Source organism: Megalobrama amblycephala, linkage group LG22, assembly GCF_018812025.1.
Source record: "Megalobrama amblycephala isolate DHTTF-2021 linkage group LG22, ASM1881202v1, whole genome shotgun sequence".
NCBI lineage: Eukaryota > Metazoa > Chordata > Actinopteri > Cypriniformes > Xenocyprididae > Megalobrama > Megalobrama amblycephala.
Window position 1 is genome coordinate 9,928,077 of NC_063065.1, and position 21,824 is coordinate 9,949,900.

Genomic DNA, 21,824 nt, shown 5'->3' on the forward strand with positions numbered 1-21,824 from the left:
ATTGTTACATGCAATAATATTGATAAAAGATGGTTCAGGACATGAAAGAACTCATCACAAATTCCTAAAGTGGAAAATGTTGAGGGGATGAACACTGATACTCACAAATGTTTGTCTTCTCTTCCAAGAAAAGAAGTCTCGGGAGGGGGAGGGGAATGCTTTCGCCAGGGCCACTGGCTCAGGCCTGCATATATTACCCACTATGTCTTTAAAAGTGTGCCAGAGACTTTACCGCAGAGGACGCCCCACATCGAGAACAATAATGGCCCTCAATGCTTACCATCTGCAGAGAGAAAAAAAGCCATTGCTGCACGTGTTCCTCGGAGCACCTCACATGAACCGACTCGTATATCACACATTACTGAGCTGGCCTCAGAGGAATCTTAGTGCATATATGTTAGAAAACAAGTGCACATTGAAGTTTCACATTGAAGTTTTATAGGGAAAGTTCACCTAATTGAAAAGTTCAGCCAAATGACAATTCTGTCGATATTTATTCAACTTCATTTTATTTCAAACTGGAATTTTGAAGAATATCCTCAGAACTCTTTTGACATGCCCAAAATAAAATATAATAAAATAAAATAATAAAATAAAATAAAATAAAATAAAATAAAATAAAATAAAATAAAATAAAATAAAATAAAATAAAATAAAATAAAAAAATAAAATAAAATAAAATAAAATAAAATAAAATAAAATAAAATAAAATAAAATAAAAAATAAAATAATTAGAAAAATAAATTAAATACAAAAATAAATTAAATAATAAAATAAATTATAAAATAAAATAAAAAAATTAAATTAAATTAAATAAAAAAAATTAAAATTAAATTAGATAAAATAAAAATTAAATTACAAAAATAAATTAAATAATAAAATAAATTAAAAAATAAAAGAAAATTAAATTAAATTTAAAAAAATAAATAAAATGAAATTAAATAAAAATTAAATTAAATTAAATTACAAAAATAAATTAAATAATAAAATAAATTAAAAAATTAAATTAAAAAAATTAAATTAAATTAAATTAAAAAATTAAAATTAAATTAGATAAAATAAAAATTAAATTACAAAAATAAATTAAATAATAAAAGAAATTAAAAAATAAAAGAAAATTAAATTAAATTAAAAAAATTAAATTAAATTAAAATTAAATTACAAATAATTAAAAAAATTATTATATAAAAAAATTAAATTAAATTAATTAAAAAATAAAATAAAAAATAAAATAAATAAATAAATAAATAAAATATAATTAAAACGATCCAAATGACTAGTGCACTAAAATCTTGACAATTCACCCTAGTTCTTCTTGCCATGTTCATGAGAGAAGTAACAATGTCTGATCTGTAAATAAATTGAGATATTTTTAATGAATCTGCTGATTCAGTTCATAAACCCATTCTGAAAGATTTGTTCATGAATCAGACTGAACCATTTCTCATTGATTTAATGATTTGTTTGCAACAGTTAACAGCCCACTGGAAGGATTGATTATCAGTGAATAATGGCTTTCAGTTTGTCCGCTAGACAAAGCTACTGCATCTCTTCACATGACTTGAAATATAGTGCATGAGTCATATAAATGACTTTTTGGTGCTTTTCCATCTATAGCTCAAACAATAAAGCACTGTATTGCTAGCAAAGCAAAAGTATGGCTTTGATTCCCAGTGAAAGCAACAAATGATAAAATGTGTACCTAGAATCCAACGTAAGTTGCTTTGGATAAAAGCTTCAGATGCGTAAATGTAAATGTATATAAAAGTTCGACATCCCCAGATTTCAATTATTTTTATTGACTATAAAGTGGCCAGTATATTCTTTAAAAAGTTGACCTTTTGTGTTCCACAGAATAAACCTAGGCCTACATGACAGAACTTTCATTTTTTGGGGGTGAACTCCCTGTTTAAGTTTGTTTAAATGTTTAATATCTCAGAAATGCCTTTAGAAAAGAGCAAAAAAGAGTTTGCACATACAGTAAAAAACAGTGATAGGTTCTCAACACAAAGCCTTCCAGAGAGTGTTGAGAAAGAGAGGGGTGGTTACAGGAGTCAGGGTGAAGTGCAGGTTTTTTGGGAACAGATTGATGGCCCCAGCTGTCCCTAAGGGGTGGGGAGAAACAAAGCTGGGCAGCTGGTCACCTGTGGCTGAGACAAGTGCTGATACTGCACTTCTGAATCTGATATTTAGTAGGACACAATTATTACCCTACGGTCTTCCTGTATTCTCACCGCTCCTAATTATAAAGTAGCAACAACTTTTGTTGCATTATAGAAAGATGAAGAAGCATATTATACACATCATTTATAAGGCAACTTTTGCTGGATTTTAAGAGGTGAGCAGAAAATTCCAACAAGATGGGTCGCTACAGTAGTAGCACATACATTTAAGTCTAATCTAAAAGACTTAAACACATAAAAGAAGCTTTACAGAAGCAGAACAGACTAACTTCTACCACTTTTGAGTAATTAAGCATATAAAATGGAGATTAAAAAGACACCAGATTCAGAGAAGCCAAAGCTGAGTTAGACACAGGGGTTAATCTGCAGGCGGAGGAGAGCGGAGACACCCTTCCCCCCAACTCACCGCCAACCAATTACTACACAGAGCTTCTGCCTCACTCAGAGACAGACGGATCCAGCCAGTGATATGACATCATCAGATGCCCATTAAAGGAGAGTTTACTTGTTTTCTCCCTCTCTCTCGCTCTCTCTCTAAGGACAAGCTCAGAAACGTGAAGCCTATTTTCTCTCCGGAACTCTGTCACGGGGTGCAAAGACAAAGAACTGTTTGTTTGTTTGTTTGTTTGACATTAGAACTTTCTTTAAACCTCCGATATGGAAAGAGTTAAGTCATTTTATTGGGTTCTTTTATGTGTAAAACCCAACGCGAGTGCTTTATACCATTTGTTTAATTAGTGACTTCATAAAATCCAATACAATAAACTTTTTATATTTATAAACTCATTTTAAAGCTGACTATCGCGTACCGCTAAAATATAAGGGGTTCAATGATAACAGCTCCTGTGCTGGTATTTTCTCGTTCACATCTGCACCATTACTATACTCAGTGTTTCCAATGGTCCCTTTCAGTCGCAACAAACACTCATTATACTGACCCTGCCCTCAATGTGTATGTGTGTTTTTCTCCTCCACAGACTCTCTGTGCATGTCTTTGGCAGCTGAGAAGGAGAAAAAAAGAGAAAGAAAAAAGACTCGACTGGCTTTGTTTACTTAGCAACATTGCAAGGCTGTAAACGATTGCCTGTCCTGGAGGGATTTTATTTACTATTGCTCACATTGATTTGCCGTTTTTTATAAACTAAGTCAATACTGATTTGCTGATTAGAGCAGGAAAGATGTCGGGTTATATTAGAAACTGCATCTACAGTATAAGACTTGTGAGTTTATTACAGGTTAGGAGATGTAACAAGTTGTGGCATGCAAAAAAACAGAGAGCAAGTTCATTTTAATGATTAGGAACCAAATAGCAGGTTCATTTCGCGTAGCTTAATGCTTCAGACAAACCTCTTTCACGCCGCAGCCCCCGTCTCTGCACAGGAACACAGTAGAAAGTGAATAGAGGGTCATGAATTCAAAGCTGCAAAGGTTAATGATGAGTGACAAGTGGATTAAAATGGCCGTAGATCCCAGACAGCGGCTGACTCTGACCGACCACCCCCCCACCAGCGTTAAAGATCTTTGTAGTTTCACGACAGCATCTGATCACCTCGACGATCATTCATCAATGTTCAACATCTCACTAGAAACAACAGAATACAAGTCTTTACGCTCAGTGTGTGGTCAGATGATCTCTGTTCTTTTCTTGTTTTTGTAACACGCCGACAGAATTTTAAAGATAATTACAGTGTTTGCAAGATGAACCGTCATGCAATTTTTATTCTTTCTCTCAGACTTTTCTAATTAAGATTAAACATTTAAAATCTGGAAAAATGTTCCACATTAGCAACCTTGTATGTTTTGATTCACACATATGCAATGTGTGAGTTTAAAATGCAAGAATGTAATGTGTAAAACATATGTTTTTGTATTTGAGTTTGATATTTGACATATGAGCAATATATGGAAGATTGTTTCCGCCACTAAATAAAAAATTCTCACAAGTCTGACTTTTTTCTTGCAAGTGTGAGTTTACATCTCGGAATTGTGACTTCAGAATTGCGCTATATAAACTTGCAATTGCGAGAAATAAAGTCAGAATTGCGTGATATAAAGTCGCAATTGCGTGTTACAAAGTCAGAATTGCAAGATACAAACTCACAATTGACTTTCTCAGAATTGCGAGTTTATATCTCGCAATACTGACTTTATAAAACACATTTGTGAGTTATAAAGTCAGAATTGATATAAACTCGCAATTCTGACTTTTTTGAATTTATAACACGCAATTGTGTTTGAAGTCAGAATTGTGAGAAATAAACTAAAAGTCAGTCTTTTTTCCTTAGAACTGGACTTTATAACTCGCAGTTGCGAGTTTATATCTCACAATTCTGAGAAAAGAAGTCAGAATTGCAAGATATAAACTCACAATTCAGACTTTTTTTCTCGCAATTCTGACTTTTTTTCTCGTAATTGTTTATATCTCGCAATTTCGAGTTTATAACTCCCAATTCTGACTTTATTTATCGCAATTGCGAGTTTATATCTCGCAATTCTGAAAAAAGAAGTCAGAATTGGGAGAAAAAGGTCAGAATTGCAAGATATAAAGACTTTTTTTCTCACAGTTTTGACTTTATTTCTCGTAATTCTGAGTTTATTTCTTGCAATTTTGAGTATTTTAAGTATTTTAGCTTTTTTTTTTTTGAGTTTTGAGTTTATTTCTCTCAATTGCGAGGTCATATCTCAGAATTCTGACAAAGTCGCAATTATCTTTTTTTTTTTTTTTTATTCAGTGGTGGAAACAAGCTTCCATAGCAATATTTGGTGCAAAACGTAAATTCAAATTCAATAACGTACTCCACTGTACAAAAGTTTGGGGTGAGTAATTTTTTTTTTAGTCTTTTTAGAATTGCGATATATAAACTTGCAATTGCGAGAAATAAAGTCAGAATTGCATGATATAAAGTCGCAATTGCGTGTTATAAAGTCAGAATTGCAAGATACAAACTCACAATTGACTTTCTCAGAATTACGAGTTTATATCTGGCAATACTGACTTTATAAAACACATTTGTGAGTTATAAAGTCAGAATTGATATAAACTCGCAATTCTGACTTTTTTGACCTATAACACGCAATTGTGTTTGAAGTCAGAACTGTGAGATATAAACTAAAAGTCAGTCTTTTTTCCTTAGAACTGGACTTTATAACTCGCAGTTGCGAGTTTATATCTCACAATTCTGAGAAAAGAAGTCAGAATTGCAAGATATAAACTCACAATTCAGACTTTTTTTCTCGCAATTCTGACTTTTTTTCTCGTAATTGTTTATATCTCGCAATTTCGAGTTTATAACTCCCAATTCTGACTTTATTTATCGCAATTGCGAGTTTATATCTCGCAATTCTGAAAAAAGAAGTCAGAATTGGGAGAAAAAGGTCAGAATTGCAAGATATAAAGACTTTTTTTCTCACAGTTTTGACTTTATTTCTCGTAATTCTGAGTTTATTTCTTGCAATTTTGAGTATTTTAAGTATTTTAGCTTTTTTTTTTTGAGTTTTGAGTTTATTTCTCTCAATTGCGAGGTCATATCTCAGAATTCTGACAAAGTCGCAATTATCTTTTTTTTTTTTTATTCAGTGGTGGAAACAAGCTTCCATAGCAATATTTGGTGCAAAACGTAAATTCAAATTCAATAACGTACTCCACTGTACAAAAGTTTGGGGTGAGTAATTTTTTTTTTAGTCTTTTTAGAATTGCGATATATAAACTTGCAATTGCGAGAAATAAAGTCAGAATTGCATGATATAAAGTCGCAATTGCGTGTTATAAAGTCAGAATTGCAAGATACAAACTCACAATTGACTTTCTCAGAATTACGAGTTTATATCTGGCAATACTGACTTTATAAAACACATTTGTGAGTTATAAAGTCAGAATTGATATAAACTCGCAATTCTGACTTTTTTTACTTTATAACACGCAATTGTGTTTGAAGTCAGAATTGTGAGATATAAACTAAAAGTCATTTTTCCTTAGAACTGGACTTTATAACTCGCAGTTGCGAGTTTATATCTCACAATTCTGAGAAAAGAAGTCAGAATTGCAAGATATAAACTCACAATTCAGACTTTTTTTCTCGCAATTCTGACTTTTTTCTCGTAATTGTTTATATCTCGCAATTTCGAGTTTATAACTCCCAATTCTGACTTTATTTCTCACAATTGCGAGTTTATATCTCTGAGAAAAGAAGTCAGAATTGGGAGAAAAAAGTCAGAATTGCAAGTTTATATCTTTTTTTCTCACAGTTTTGACTTTATTTCTCATAATTCTGAGTTTATATCTTGCAATTTTGAGTATTTAACTATTTTTTTTGGAGTTTTGAGTTTATTTCTCTCAATTGCAAGGTCATATCTCAGAATTCTGACAGTCAAAATTATCTTTTGTTTGGTGGAAACAAGCTTCCATAACAATATTTGGTGCAAAACATAAATTCAAATTCAATAACGTACTCCACTGTACAAAAGTTTGGGGTGAGTAATTTTTTTTTAGTCACAAATTTGTCAGTACATTGGTTAAAAGTGACAGTAAAGGCTGACAACGACTGATTTCCATTTCAAATAAATGCGGTTATTTTGAATTTTCTATTCATCAAAGAATCCTGAAATAAAATATTCCTGGTTTCCACAAAAATATTAAACAGCAGCATAATAGAATGATTTGTGAAGGATCATGTGTCACTGAAGACTGTAGCAATAGCTGCTGAATATATGTACATAAATTATTAAATAAATTAATATATCAAATAATTCTACACCTCCGAAAAAAGCATGTTGATTGTACTGATATACTGTTAAGTATTTTCACAGCTTTTCCAGAAGCACCTGTACAATGGGCATATCTTTGAGAGCACTCAGATAAGCCAGCAGAAGTCAATACACAGTTGAGTGTAGGTCAGCTCATGTCAGCAGGACTGCAGCACTTCCTTATTGCAGTGTTTACATGCAGCACACGTGCTCTCAGACTCTCTTTTCTCGAGCTCTGCTGCGGTTTCAATAGAAAGAAGTCTGCTGTCAGTTGAACAGAGAATATTTACAAGAGCGATAACTGCACAACTACCCCTCTGCTTGCATATTTGTGTATGAAAACTCCCAAAATAACAAGGGGAGAATGTTGTTAGAGATTGTTTTGCATGTACTCATATTTCACAAGCAGACACTGGTGACTCTGCATTTTGTGGCTTTACTTCTGAAACTAAATATTGTTTATGATCTGTTGGATGAAACAGTCACGTATTACCTAAATCTGTAGGCCTATACGCCGCATATGAAATCTGTCATGTTTACCTAACTTGTGCTTTCAAGTTATTTTTCAGCTTTTCTTTTCCTCTTTCTCATAAACAAGTCTTTGTGCTTCCTCACTTACACACAGAAGGTTTTTTCCAAATAACTTTCCCAGGGCTAAATATCAGTTTCCACCTAAATAGGCGGAGATAACAGACAGTGACGGAAACCCCTTTAAGACGTCACACTCTGCCTCTGAGAAAGGGAAACCAAACGCACAGCAAAGTTTCCCGTTAAAGCAGGGCACTTCCTTATTACTGAACTGACAAGCTTGCAAAGAATCTTTCTCCCTTTAAATAGACTCTGAAACAACAAGCTGTGTTTGATCGACCCATGAGCAAAACGCTGCCTCCATTCCATCCATACACAGAAGCTGTTCAACAGGAATGTTGGATTTTCTTTCTCATTTCTTGATAGGTATATATTTAGCATGACTGGTGTGACTAACACAAATGACATGAATCACACCCATAAGAAAAATTGTACTTTATTATATGAACATTTTGATGATTTCCTCTTACAATCTTAGTATCTTGGTAGATGTGAGATATTTTATAAGATACTAGATCAGATTAAGAACTGTAGAAGGGCTGACAAGAATAAACAATCAAACTGAATGTATAATGAATGTGAACAGATTTTAAAAATAAAGATTAAATAAAGATTTTAACATTTCTGATTCTAGTTCTTTCATGGTGACAAATGCGTAATCTTTAGTTAAAAACTGTATATAAACAACTTGTCAGTAACTACACAATTAAATGTAACTATAATTTTTACGAGTCATCTGGAATCGAACAACACTGGTCGCTCTGTATGTTTTTGATTCACTAAAAAGAATTTGTTTATAAGAGTCGTTCGTTTGGGAATCGAACAACACTGGTCACGCTGTATGTTTTTGATTCACTAAAAAGAATTTCTTTATAAGAATCATTCGTTTGGGAATCAAACAACACTGGTAGCTCTGTATGCTTTTGATTCACTAAAAAGAACTTGTTTATAAGAATCATTCGTTTGGGAATCGAACAACACTTGTTGCTCTGTATGCTTTTGATTCACTAAAAAGAACTTGTTTATAAGAATCATTCGTTTGGGAATCGAACAACACTGGTCATGCTTCATGTTTTTGATTCACTAAAAAGTACTTGTTTATAAAAATCATTCGTTTGGGAATCGAACAACACTGGTTGCTCTGTATGTTTTTGATTCACTAAAAAGAACTTGTATATAAATATCATTCATTTGGGAATCGAACAACACTTGTTGCTCTGTATGCTTTTGATTCACTAAAAAGAACTTGTTTATAAGAATCATTCGTTTGGGAATCGAACAACACTTGTTGCTCTGTATGCTTTTGATTCACTAAAAAGAACTTGTTCATCAGAGTCATTAGTTTAAGAATCGAACAACACTGGTCACGCTGCATGTTTTGGACTCACTAAAAAGAATTTGTTCATAAGAGTCATTCGTTTGGGAATCGAACAACACTGGTAGCTCTGTATGCTTTTGATTCACTAAAAAAAGAACTTGTTTATATGAGTCATTCGTTTGGGAATCGAACAACACTGGTCACGCTGCATGTTTTGGACTCACTAAAAAGAATTTGTTCATAAGAGTAATTCGTTTGGGAATCGAACAACACTGGCCACGCTGTATGTTTATGATTCACTAAAAAGAACTTGTTTATAAGAATCATTCGTTTGGGAATTGAACAACACTTGTTGCTCTGTATGCTTTTGATTCACTAAAAAGAACTTGTTTATATGAGTCATTCGTTTGGGAATCGAACAACACTTGTTGCTCTGTATGCTTTTGATTCACTAAAAAGAACTTGTTTATAAGAATCATTCGTTTGGGAATCGAACAACACTGGTCATGCTTCATGTTTTTGATTCACTAAAAAGTACTTGTTTATAAAAATCATTCGTTTGGGAATCGAACAACACTGGTCGCTCTGTATGTTTTTGATTCACTAAAAAGAACTTGTATATAAATATCATTCATTTGGGAATCAAACAACACTTGTTGCTCTGTATGCTTTTGATTCACTAAAAAGAACTTGTTTATAAGAATCATTCGTTTGGGAATCGAACAACACTTGTTGCTCTGTATGCTTTTGATTCACTAAAAAGAACTTGTTCATCAGAGTCATTAGTTTAAGAATCGAACAACACTGGTCACGCTGCATGTTTTGGACTCACTAAAAAGAATTTGTTCATAAGAGTCATTCGTTTGGGAATCGAACAACACTGGTAGCTCTGTGTGCTTTTGATTCACTAAAAAAAGAACTTGTTTATATGAGTCATTCGTTTGGGAATCGAACAACACTGGTCACGCTGCATGTTTTGGACTCACTAAAAAGAATTTGTTCATAAGAGTAATTCGTTTGGGAATCGAACAACACTGGCCACGCTGTATGTTTATGATTCACTAAAAAGAACTTGTTTATAAGAATCATTCGTTTGGGAATGAACAACACTTGTTGCTCTGTATGCTTTTGATTCACTAAAAAGAACTTGTTTATATGAGTCATTCGTTTGGGAATCGAACAACACTTGTTGCTCTGTATGCTTTTGATTCACTAAAAAGAACTTGTTTATAAGAATCATTCGTTTGGGAATCGAACAACACTGGTCATGCTTCATGTTTTTGATTCACTAAAAAGTACTTGTTTATAAAAATCATTCGTTTGGGAATCGAACAACACTGGTCGCTCTGTATGTTTTTGATTCACTAAAAAGAACTTGTATATAAATATCATTCATTTGGGAATCGAACAACACTTGTTGCTCTGTATGCTTTTGATTCACTAAAAAGAACTTGTTTATAAGAATCATTCGTTTGGGAATCGAACAACACTTGTTGCTCTGTATGCTTTTGATTCACTAAAAAGAACTTGTTCATCAGAGTCATTAGTTTAAGAATCGAACAACACTGGTCACGCTGCATGTTTTGGACTCACTAAAAAGAATTTGTTCATAAGAGTCATTCGTTTGGGAATCGAACAACACTGGTAGCTCTGTATGCTTTTGATTCACTAAAAAAAGAACTTGTTTATATGAGTCATTCGTTTGGGAATCGAACAACACTGGTCACGCTGCATGTTTTGGACTCACTAAAAAGAATTTGTTCATAAGAGTAATTCGTTTGGGAATCGAACAACACTGCCACGCTGTATGTTTATGATTCACTAAAAAGAACTTGTTTATGAATCATTCGTTTGAGAATCGTACAACACTGGTCACGATTCACTAAAAAGAACTTGTTTATAAGAATCATTCGTTTGGAATCGAACAACACTGGTCGCTCTGTATGTTTTGATTCACTAAAAAGAACTTGTATATAAATATCATTCATTTGGGAATCGAACAACACTGGTTGCTCTGTATGCTTTTGATTCACTAAAAAGAACTTGTTTATAAGAATCATTCGTTTGGGAATCGAACAACACTGGTCACACTGCATGTTTTGGACTCACTAAAAAGAATTTGTTTATATGAGTCATTAGTTTGAGAATCGAACAACACTGGTTGCTCTGTATGCTTTTGATTCACTAAAAAGAACTTGTTTATAAGAATCATTCGTTTGGGAATCGAACAACACTGGTCACACTGCATGTTTTGGACTCACTAAAAAGAATTTGTTTATATGAGTCATTAGTTTGAGAATCGAACAACACTTGTTGCTCTGTATGCTTTTGATTCACTAAAAAGAACTTGTTTATATGAGTCATTCGTTTGGGAATCGAACAACACTTGTTGCTCTGTATGCTTTTGATTCACTAAAAAGAACTTGTTTATGTGAGTCATTCGTTTGAGAATCGAACAACACTGGTTGCTCTGTATGCTTTTGATTCACTAAAAAGAACTTGTTTATAAGAATCATTCGTTTGGGAATCGAACAACACTTGTTGCTCTGTATGCTTTTGATTCACTAAAAAGAACTTGTTTATAAGAATCATTCGTTTGGGAATCGAACAACACTGGTCGCTCTGTATGTTTTTGATTCACTAAAAAGAACTTGTATATAAATATCATTCATTTGGGAATCGAACAACACTTGTTGCTCTGTATGCTTTTGATTCACTAAAAAGAACTTGTTTATAAGAATCATTCGTTTGGGAATCGAACAACACTTGTTGCTCTGTATGCTTTTGATTCACTAAAAAGAACTTGTTCATCAGAGTCATTAGTTTAAGAATCGAACAACACTGGTCACGCTGCATGTTTTGGACTCACTAAAAAGAATTTGTTCATAAGAGTCATTCGTTTGGGAATCGAACAACACTGGTAGCTCTGTATGCTTTTGATTCACTAAAAAAGAACTTGTTTATATGAGTCATTCGTTTGGGAATCGAACAACACTGGTCACGCTGCATGTTTTGGACTCACTAAAAAGAATTTGTTCATAAGAGTAATTCGTTTGGGAATCGAACAACACTGGCCACGCTGTATGTTTATGATTCACTAAAAAGAACTTGTTTATAAGAATCATTCGTTTGGGAATTGAACAACACTTGTTGCTCTGTATGCTTTTGATTCACTAAAAAGAACTTGTTTATAAGAATCATTCGTTTGGGAATCGAACAACACTGGTCATGCTTCATGTTTTTGATTCACTAAAAAGTACTTGTTTATAAAAATCATTCGTTTGGGAATCGAACAACACTGGTCGCTCTGTATGTTTTTGATTCACTAAAAAGAACTTGTATATAAATATCATTCATTTGGGAATCAAACAACACTTGTTGCTCTGTATGCTTTTGATTCACTAAAAAGAACTTGTTTATAAGAATCATTCGTTTGGGAATCGAACAACACTTGTTGCTCTGTATGCTTTTGATTCACTAAAAAGAACTTGTTCATCAGAGTCATTAGTTTAAGAATCGAACAACACTGGTCACGCTGCATGTTTTGGACTCACTAAAAAGAATTTGTTCATAAGAGTCATTCGTTTGGGAATCGAACAACACTGGTAGCTCTGTATGCCTTTGATTCACTAAAAAAAGAACTTGTTTATATGAGTCATTCGTTTGGGAATCGAACAACACTGGTCACGCTGCATGTTTTGGACTCACTAAAAAGAATTTGTTCATAAGAGTAATTCGTTTGGGAATCGAACAACACTGGCCACGCTGTATGTTTATGATTCACTAAAAAGAACTTGTTTATAAGAATCATTCGTTTGAGAATCGTACAACACTGGTCACGCTTCATGTTTTTGATTCACTAAAAAGAACTTGTTTATAAAAATCATTCGTTTGGGAATCGAACAACACTGGTCGCTCTGTATGTTTTTGATTCACTAAAAAGAACTTGTATATAAATATCATTCATTTGGGAATCGAACAACACTTGTTGCTCTGTATGCTTTTGATTCACTAAAAAGAACTTGTTTATAAGAATCATTCGTTTGGGAATCGAACAACACTTGTTGCTCTGTATGCTTTTGATTCACTAAAAAGAACTTGTTCATCAGAGTCATTAGTTTAAGAATCGAACAACACTGGTCACGCTGCATGTTTTGGACTCACTAAAAAGAATTTGTTCATAAGAGTCATTCGTTTGGGAATCGAACAACACTGGTAGCTCTGTATGCTTTTGATTCACTAAAAAAAGAACTTGTTTATATGAGTCATTCGTTTGGGAATCGAACAACACTGGTCACGCTGCATGTTTTGGACTCACTAAAAAGAATTTGTTCATAAGAGTAATTCGTTTGGGAATCGAACAACACTGGCCACGCTGTATGTTTTTGATTCACTAAAAAGAACTTGTTTATAAGAATCATTCGTTTGGGAATCGAACAACACTGGTCACTCTGTATGTTTTTGATTCACTAAAAAGAATTTGTTTATATGAGTCATTAGTTTGAGAATCGAACAACACTGGTTGCTCTGTATGCTTTTGATTCACTAAAAAGAACTTGTTTATAAGAATCATTCGTTTGGGAATCGAACAACACTGGTCACACTGCATGTTTTGGACTCACTAAAAAGAATTTGTTTATATGAGTCATTAGTTTGAGAATCGAACAACACTGGTTGCTCTGTATGCTTTTGATTCACTAAAAAGAACTTGTTTATAAGAATCATTCGTTTGGGAATCGAACAACACTGGTCACACTGCATGTTTTGGACTCACTAAAAAGAATTTGTTTATATGAGTCATTAGTTTGAGAATCGAACAACACTTGTTGCTCTGTATGCTTTTGATTCACTAAAAAGAACTTGTTTATATGAGTCATTCGTTTGGGAATCGAACAACACTTGTTGCTCTGTATGCTTTTGATTCACTAAAAAGAACTTGTTTATGTGAGTCATTCGTTTGAGAATCGAACAACACTGGTTGCTCTGTATGCTTTTGATTCACTAAAAAGAACTTGTTTATAAGAATCATTCGTTTGGGAATCGAACAACACTTGTTGCTCTGTATGCTTTTGATTCACTAAAAATAACTTGTTTATAAGAATCATTCGTTTGGGAATCGAACAACACTGGTCGCTCTGTATGTTTTTGATTCACTAAAAAGAACTTGTATATAAATATCATTCATTTGGGAATCGAACAACACTTGTTGCTCTGTATGCTTTTGATTCACTAAAAAGAACTTGTTTATAAGAATCATTCGTTTGGGAATCGAACAACACTTGTTGCTCTGTATGCTTTTGATTCACTAAAAAGAACTTGTTCATCAGAGTCATTAGTTTAAGAATCGAACAACACTGGTCACGCTGCATGTTTTGGACTCACTAAAAAGAATTTGTTCATAAGAGTCATTCGTTTGGGAATCGAACAACACTGGTAGCTCTGTATGCTTTTGATTCACTAAAAAAAGAACTTGTTTATATGAGTCATTCGTTTGGGAATCGAACAACACTGGTCACGCTGCATGTTTTGGACTCACTAAAAAGAATTTGTTCATAAGAGTAATTCGTTTGGGAATCGAACAACACTGGCCACTCTGTATGTTTTTGATTCACTAAAAAGAACTTGTTTATAAGAATCATTCGTTTGGGAATCGAACAACACTGGTCACGCTGCATGTTTTTGATTCACTAAAAAGAATTTCTTTATAAGAATCATTCGTTTGGGAATCAAACAACACTGGTAGCTCTGTATGCTTTTGATTCACTAAAAAGAACTTGTTTATAAGAATCATTCGTTTGGGAATTGAACAACACTTGTTGCTCTGTATGCTTTTGATTCACTAAAAAGAACTTGTTTATATGAGTCATTCGTTTGGGAATCGAACAATACTGGTCACGCTGTATGTTTTTGATTCACTAAAAAGAATTTCTTTATAAGAATCATTCGTTTGGGAATCGAACAACACTGGTCACGCTTCATGTTTATGATTCACTAAAAAGAACTTGTTTATAAGAATCATTCGTTTGGGAATCGTACAACACTGGTCACGCTTCATGTTTTTGATTCACTAAAAAGAACTTGTCTATAAGAATCATTCGTTTGGGAATCGAACAACACTGGTCACGCTTCATGTTTATGATTCACTAAAAAGAACTTGTTTATAAGAATCATTAATTTGGGAATCGTACAACACTGGTCACGCTTCATGTTTTTGATTCACTAAAAAGAACTTGTCTATAAGAATCATTCGTCTGGGAATCAGCAACACTTGTTGCTCTGTATGCTTTTGATTCAGTAAAAAGAACTTGTTTATATGAGTCGTTCGTTTGGGAATCGAACAACACTGGTCGTGCTCTGTGTTTTTGCTTCACTAAAAAGAACTCCCATATGTGCTGTAATCTGACTATTTGGTTCTGATGCATAAAGAAATAGACTTTAAAAAAAAAAACTTTGAAATGAGTAAATGAAATGAGTAAAACTTGCCTCAGTTTTTCCGATAAAACAACACAATCAGAACCGAACTTACATACTTGACAACAAATACAGCTCACCAGGGGACAACTACATTCTAGTTTCAATGCGCCTTAAATTCTCCCTTGACACTGGGACTTTAGGGAATGTTTATAACACACTAGTGTGTGTGTGTGTGTGTGTGTGTGTCTGTGAGAGAGAGAGAGAGAGAGAGAGAGAGCGAGAGAGAGAGAGAGAGAGAGGAAGTGGTGAGTTTGGCAGGACCTCAGCACTGTGTTGTTACCAAGACTACAACAACGTGCGGGCCAACCGCAGGTGCCGTAGCAACAACAGCGTTTCCCAATTAGGGACCCTGAGAGAGGCCCAATAATGAAATGTGTCCCCGGGCTGCGCTGGGTTAACTAAATGGATCCACAGTCGTTTAAAGTTAACAAAAGGCTGACTCGGGAGGCATTTGAATGCCCACCCCCTTCTCCGTGTCCCTCTCTCATTCATATCACACAGTTAAGGACGTGGTTTAATTCAGGGGGGCTGATTTAAAAAATAAGCGATGCCCCCCGACAGGGCAAATCCATCATTGGTGGTTAACAGTTTTCAATAGGACACCAACGCTACGGCGAGATTAAACATATCCACAGAGAAGACACCGTCTCTGTGGCTCTCATAAAATTTTAAGTGGCAAAAGTACACAAGTGAAGAAACTCAAACAACTAATCCCGTTCTCGCAGCCAAAGTGCACACAAATACGCTCAAACGCACTCAGACCAGCTTTGCCCTCAGAGCCTGAGAAAGGAACCAAGTTGTCCTGTTTGCCGAGGGCTAGTGTCCACACATCCGCTTCCACAAAGGCCCCATTGAAAGTGCACCCAGGTTAAAGTGTGTTTGAAAACCCTGTTTAACAGCACAGAAAAGGAGGCACAACCCTGACTGAGAGCAGAACCAGCAGGCCTCACACTGTCAGCCTCAACACACATACTGGCTTGTTGTGCTGACACTTACTTTTTCTGTCTCCCTCTCCCTTCCTGGTGAACAATATGAAGGGAGGTGCAGGAGAGGAAGTAGCCAGGCTGGGTGGTGAGCGGGAGGGAGGAGCGGCCCCTCTCTTTCCCATGTGAAGGACAAGTCTGTTGGAGCGTCAGTCTGGGGCCGTGATTGTGTTCGGCGCCTGGCTGCGTCTCACAGAAGACCCCCATTAATCACTGAAGCAGATCTCTCTCGCTCTCGCTCTCGCTCTCTCTTTCTCTTCCTCTGCCCTTATGCAATGCACCACCTACACCCAGGACCCCACACACAGAAGAGGCATGTGCACACACATTTAGTACTTCTTAAATGCAAACATGCAGAATACACTTCACTTTCCACAAAATAAGTGTCTGAGTTTTTTTTAGGCTCTTTAAGGGACAGCTCACCAAAAATTTGACTTCATTTACTTGCCCTGATGTGATTCCAAAAATGTATGACTTTCTTTTTCTGCAGAGCACAAAAGGAGATATTTTGAAAGGTGTCTCAGTGTTATTTTTGATATACAATAAAAGTCAAAGGGGTCCAGAGATGTTTTGTGTTGCCATAAGTACAGTTCATAACCCTAATTTGCATGATTTTGTAAATAAAATGACTATATATATATATATATATATATATATATATATATATATATATATATATATATATATATATATAGTATATATATATATAGTCATTCAAATTAGGGTTATAAATAATATAAATAAAAAATAATAAAAGCATTACTGTAGCTCAGACAGTAGAGCATGGTGCTAGCAACACCAAGGTCATGGGCTTGATTCCCAGGGATGCATGAATTGATTAAATGTATACTTCGAATGCAACATGTCTGCCAAATTAATGATAATAACATTATTATTATTATTATTATTATTATTAATTTAATTAAATAGACATTAAACATTTTTAGAAGTTGAATTTTTAAAGATGCCCTAGAACTTTTTAAAAAGTGATGTAATATAAGTCTAAGGTGTCCCCTGAATGTGTCTGTGAAATTTCTGCTCAAAATACCCCATAGATTTTTTTTTTTATTCATTTTTTTAACTGCCTATTTTGGGGCATCATTATAAATGAGCCGATTCAGGGCTACTGGCCCTTTAATTCTCGTGCTCCACGCCCATGGAGCTCGCGCTTGCCTTGAACAGTGCATAAACAAAGTTTACACAGCTAATATAACCCTCAAATGGATCTTTACAAAGTGTCCGTCATGCATGCGGCATGCATGCGTCGGATTATGTGAGTATTGTATACTGTTATATTGTTTACATTTGATTCTGAATGAATTTGAGGCTATGCTCCGTGGCTAACGGCTAATGCTACACTGTTGGAGAGATTTATAAAGAATTTGTGTTTATGAATTATACAGACTGCAAGTGTTTAATAATGAAAATAGCGACGGCTCTTGTCTCCGTGAATACAGTAAGAAACGATGGTAACTTTAACCACATTTAACAGTACATTAGCAACATGCTAACGAAACATTTAGAAAGACAATTTACAAATATCACTAAAAATATCATGATATCATGGATCATGTCAGTTATTATCGCTCCATCTGCCATTTTTCGCTATTGTTCTTGCTTGCTTACCTAGTCTGTTGATTCACCTGTGCACAGATCCAGACGTTACTGGCTGCCCTTGTCTAATGCTTTTCATAATGTTGGGAACATGGGCTGGCATATGCAAATATTGTTACGTAACAGTTGGTGTTATGTTGAGATTCGCCTGTTCTTCGGAAGTCTTTTAAACAAATGAGATTTATATAAGAAAGAGGAAACAATGGAGTTTGAGACTCACTGTATGTCATTTCCATGTACTGAACTCTTGTTATTTGACTATGCCGAGGTAAATTAAATTTTTCATTCGAGGGCACCTTTAATCATTAAATTTAATTTAAAAATGGTTTTGACTACAATTAATTAAAGGGTTAGTTCACCCAAAAATGAAAATTCTGTCATTAATTACTCATCCTCATGTTGTTCCACACCCGTAAGACCTTTGTTCATCTTCAGAACACAAGTTAAGATATTTTTGATAAAATCCGATGACTCAGTGAGGCCTGCATTGCCAGCAAGACAATTAACACTTTCAGTGCCCAGAAAGCTACTAAAAGCATATTTAAAATATTCAAGCATATTCACGTGACTACAGTGGTTCAACTTTAATATTATAAAGGGACGAAAATACTTTTTATGCGCCAAAAAAACTAAATAACAACTTTTCAACAATATCTAGTGATGGGCGATTTAAAAACACTGCTTAGAAACTTTACAAATCTTTTGTTTCGAATCAGTGGTTCGGACTGCGTATCAAACTGCCAAAGTCATGTAATCAATTGAAATTTCGAAACACTTATGACGTAACGAAGCCTCGTTTACTGAAATCATGTGACTTTGGCGCTCCTAACCACTGATTTGAAACAAAAGATTCGTAAAGCTTAAAGAGCACCTCATTCAAGCACACACACACACTGGTTTTTGTTTTATGGGGACTTCCCATAGATGTAAAAATTTTTATTCCGTACAAACTGTATATTCTATCCCCCTACACTAACCCTACCCCAAAACCCACCCATCACAGAAAACCTTCTGCATTTTTACATTTTAAAAACACTTAAATTAGTATGATTTATTAGCTGTTTTCCTCATGGGGATCAAAAGATGTCCCCATAAAGGTCAAAATTTATTGGTATTACTACCCTTGTGGGGACATTTGGTCCCTATAATGTAGGTAATACCATGTCCACACACACACACACACACATTGGACCCCAGTCTCTGAATCGCTCTCTCTCTCTCTCTAACACACACACACACACACACACACACAGACATTCCCAACAGACCCCAGTGTCTCTGAATCACTCCTCTCACACACACACACACACATTCACATTCATTTATTTACTGAACTCATGTGGGTGAGCAGCATGTAAAAGCATTTCATGAATGCAATAAAAACCAAGCGTACTGTAAATACCACTATTTGGAAAAGCTGCAATGTTCTTTTAATCCTCTTGCACTGAGGTGGAGAATGTCAAATAGCTGGCAATCCAACCTGATGAGAGCAGTGAATTGTTGGCGTATTCACATGAGGATTGTTTACCTAAACTGCTAAAGCTGGATACAGACTCTCAGCGCAGCTCTGAACGTTAGTGCATGCTCACCAATGTACATATTTCCGATATCATATATGTCCTACGTATCTATTACATCTCCTGAAGTCTTACAATATCATTTTGTCAGACGACACCAGAACTTGCTGCTCAAGGTAACAAATTGTTTTGCATATTGCATGTATTTCTTTATAATTCAATAATATTTTTACCTTTAATATTTGGTTAATTGACCATTCCCAAAGACCCGCCCCCTTTAGTTACTGTTGCTGTCTGACAAGCCATGCTGCCCTCTCGCCACACATCATGTTCTCACACAGTGAAAGATACATTGCAGAGCAAAGGACACTGATAACGCATCGACAGACATGGGAGACAACTCTCAAATTTATGAAAGTCTCAAATTTTGTAATTTTTAAAGAAATTTAAACAATAAATAGGCCTACCGTTCTGTGGCTCTAATGTGTCGCTGTAGCACCTCTGTTCAAGCGCCTCGTGCACCGACTAATTTATAACATCTAATAAACATGAATGAACATCAGAAGGAATGTTGTTTCAATCGTGGAAAGATGTCAGTACACATCATTTTTCAAGTTCAAGTTCACCGACGTTAATCCACTAACTCCTCTGACTGCTTTGTCGGACATAACGGCAGATTCGGCGTTATGATTGGTTAGATCGCCTGTCAATCAAACTCCCGGCGAAGGGTCTATTGAAGCATGACATGCCATCAGTTTATTTTTATCAATATCCATTTTGAACGTTACAATTTATTTACAGGCCTAAACATATTTGTTTTCACTAGTTCATTTTAAATGTGTTCTATTCTATTCTATTCTGTTTTCTAGTATTTTTCAATTCCATAAAATAGTGCAGATAAGAACTGAAACATGAACTTCCTGTCACTCAGATCCTCTCACCCTCATCTCCTCCAGCTCTCTAATGCTAATTTACAGAGCAGCGGAGAGCAGAGAAAGAGAGAGGCGGATAGAGCAGCAGGTCAATGGCTTCTTCAGCACATAAACCCTCCTGTAATGAGCAATATTTGTGAAGCATCAAGGTGACAGAGTCTCTAGAGTCGAGTGTCACATGCGCACACAGTTCCCTCACCTCCAGCATTCCTTCATGTCCTGCAGTGCTTACACTGCACACACAAGCTTTTTATGTTGCACTCAGGTATCATGGATGGAAATGAATACTTCCGGGCAAACGTAAGATCATGTTCCTCTATTGGCCATACTTTAGATTTTTAGATCAGTGGTTGTCACACTTCTGCTGTCATTTGATTTTGAACAATATATATATATATATATATATATATATATATATATATATATATATATATATATATATATATATATACACCGATCAGGCATAACATCATGACCACTGACAGGTGAAGTGCTCATTGATGCACGTGGGGAGGAAAGGCTGGCCCGTGTGGTCCGATCCAACAGATGAGCTACTGTAGATCTAGTCAGGTGTCCACCTGTCCACTGCCGAAAGTACCAACAGTGGGCACGTGAGCATCAGAAGTGGACCACGGAGCAATGGAAGAAGGTGAATCACGTTTTCTTTTACATCACGTGGATGGCCGGGTGCGTGTGCGTCACTTACCTGGGGAACACATGGCACCAGGATGCACTATGGGAAGAAGGCAAGCCGGTGGAGGCAGTGTGAAGCTTTGGGCAATGTTCTGCTGGGAAACCTTGGATCCTGCCATCCATCCATGTGGATGTTACTTTGACACGTACCACCTACCTAAGCATTGTTGCAGACCATGTACACCCTTTCATAGTCTGCAACAATGCTTATGTACAATACAGTCCAAAAGTTTGGAACCACTAAGATTTTTAATGTTTTTAAAAGAAGTTTCGTCTGCTCACCAAGGCTACATTTATTTAATTAAAAATACAGTAAAAAACAGTAATATTGTGAAATATTATTACAATTTAAAATAACTGTGTACTATTTAAATATATTTGACAAAGTAATTTATTCCTGTGATGCAAAGCTGAATTTTCAGCATCGTTACTCCAGTCTTCAGTGTCACATGATCCTTCAGAAATCATTCTAATATGCTGATTTGCTGCTCAATAAACATTTATGATTATTTTCAATGTTGAAAACAGTTGTGTACTTTTTTTCAGGATTCCTTGATGAATAGAAAGTTCAAAAGAACAGCATTTATCTGAAATACAAAGCTTCTGTAGCATTATACACTACCGTTCAAAAGTTTGGGGTCAGTAAGAATTTTTATTTTTATTTTTTTGAAAAGAAATTAAAGAAATGAATACTTTTATTCAGCAAGGATGCATTAAATCAATCAAAAGCGGCAGTAAAGAAGACATTTATAATGTTACAAAAGATTAGATTTCAGATA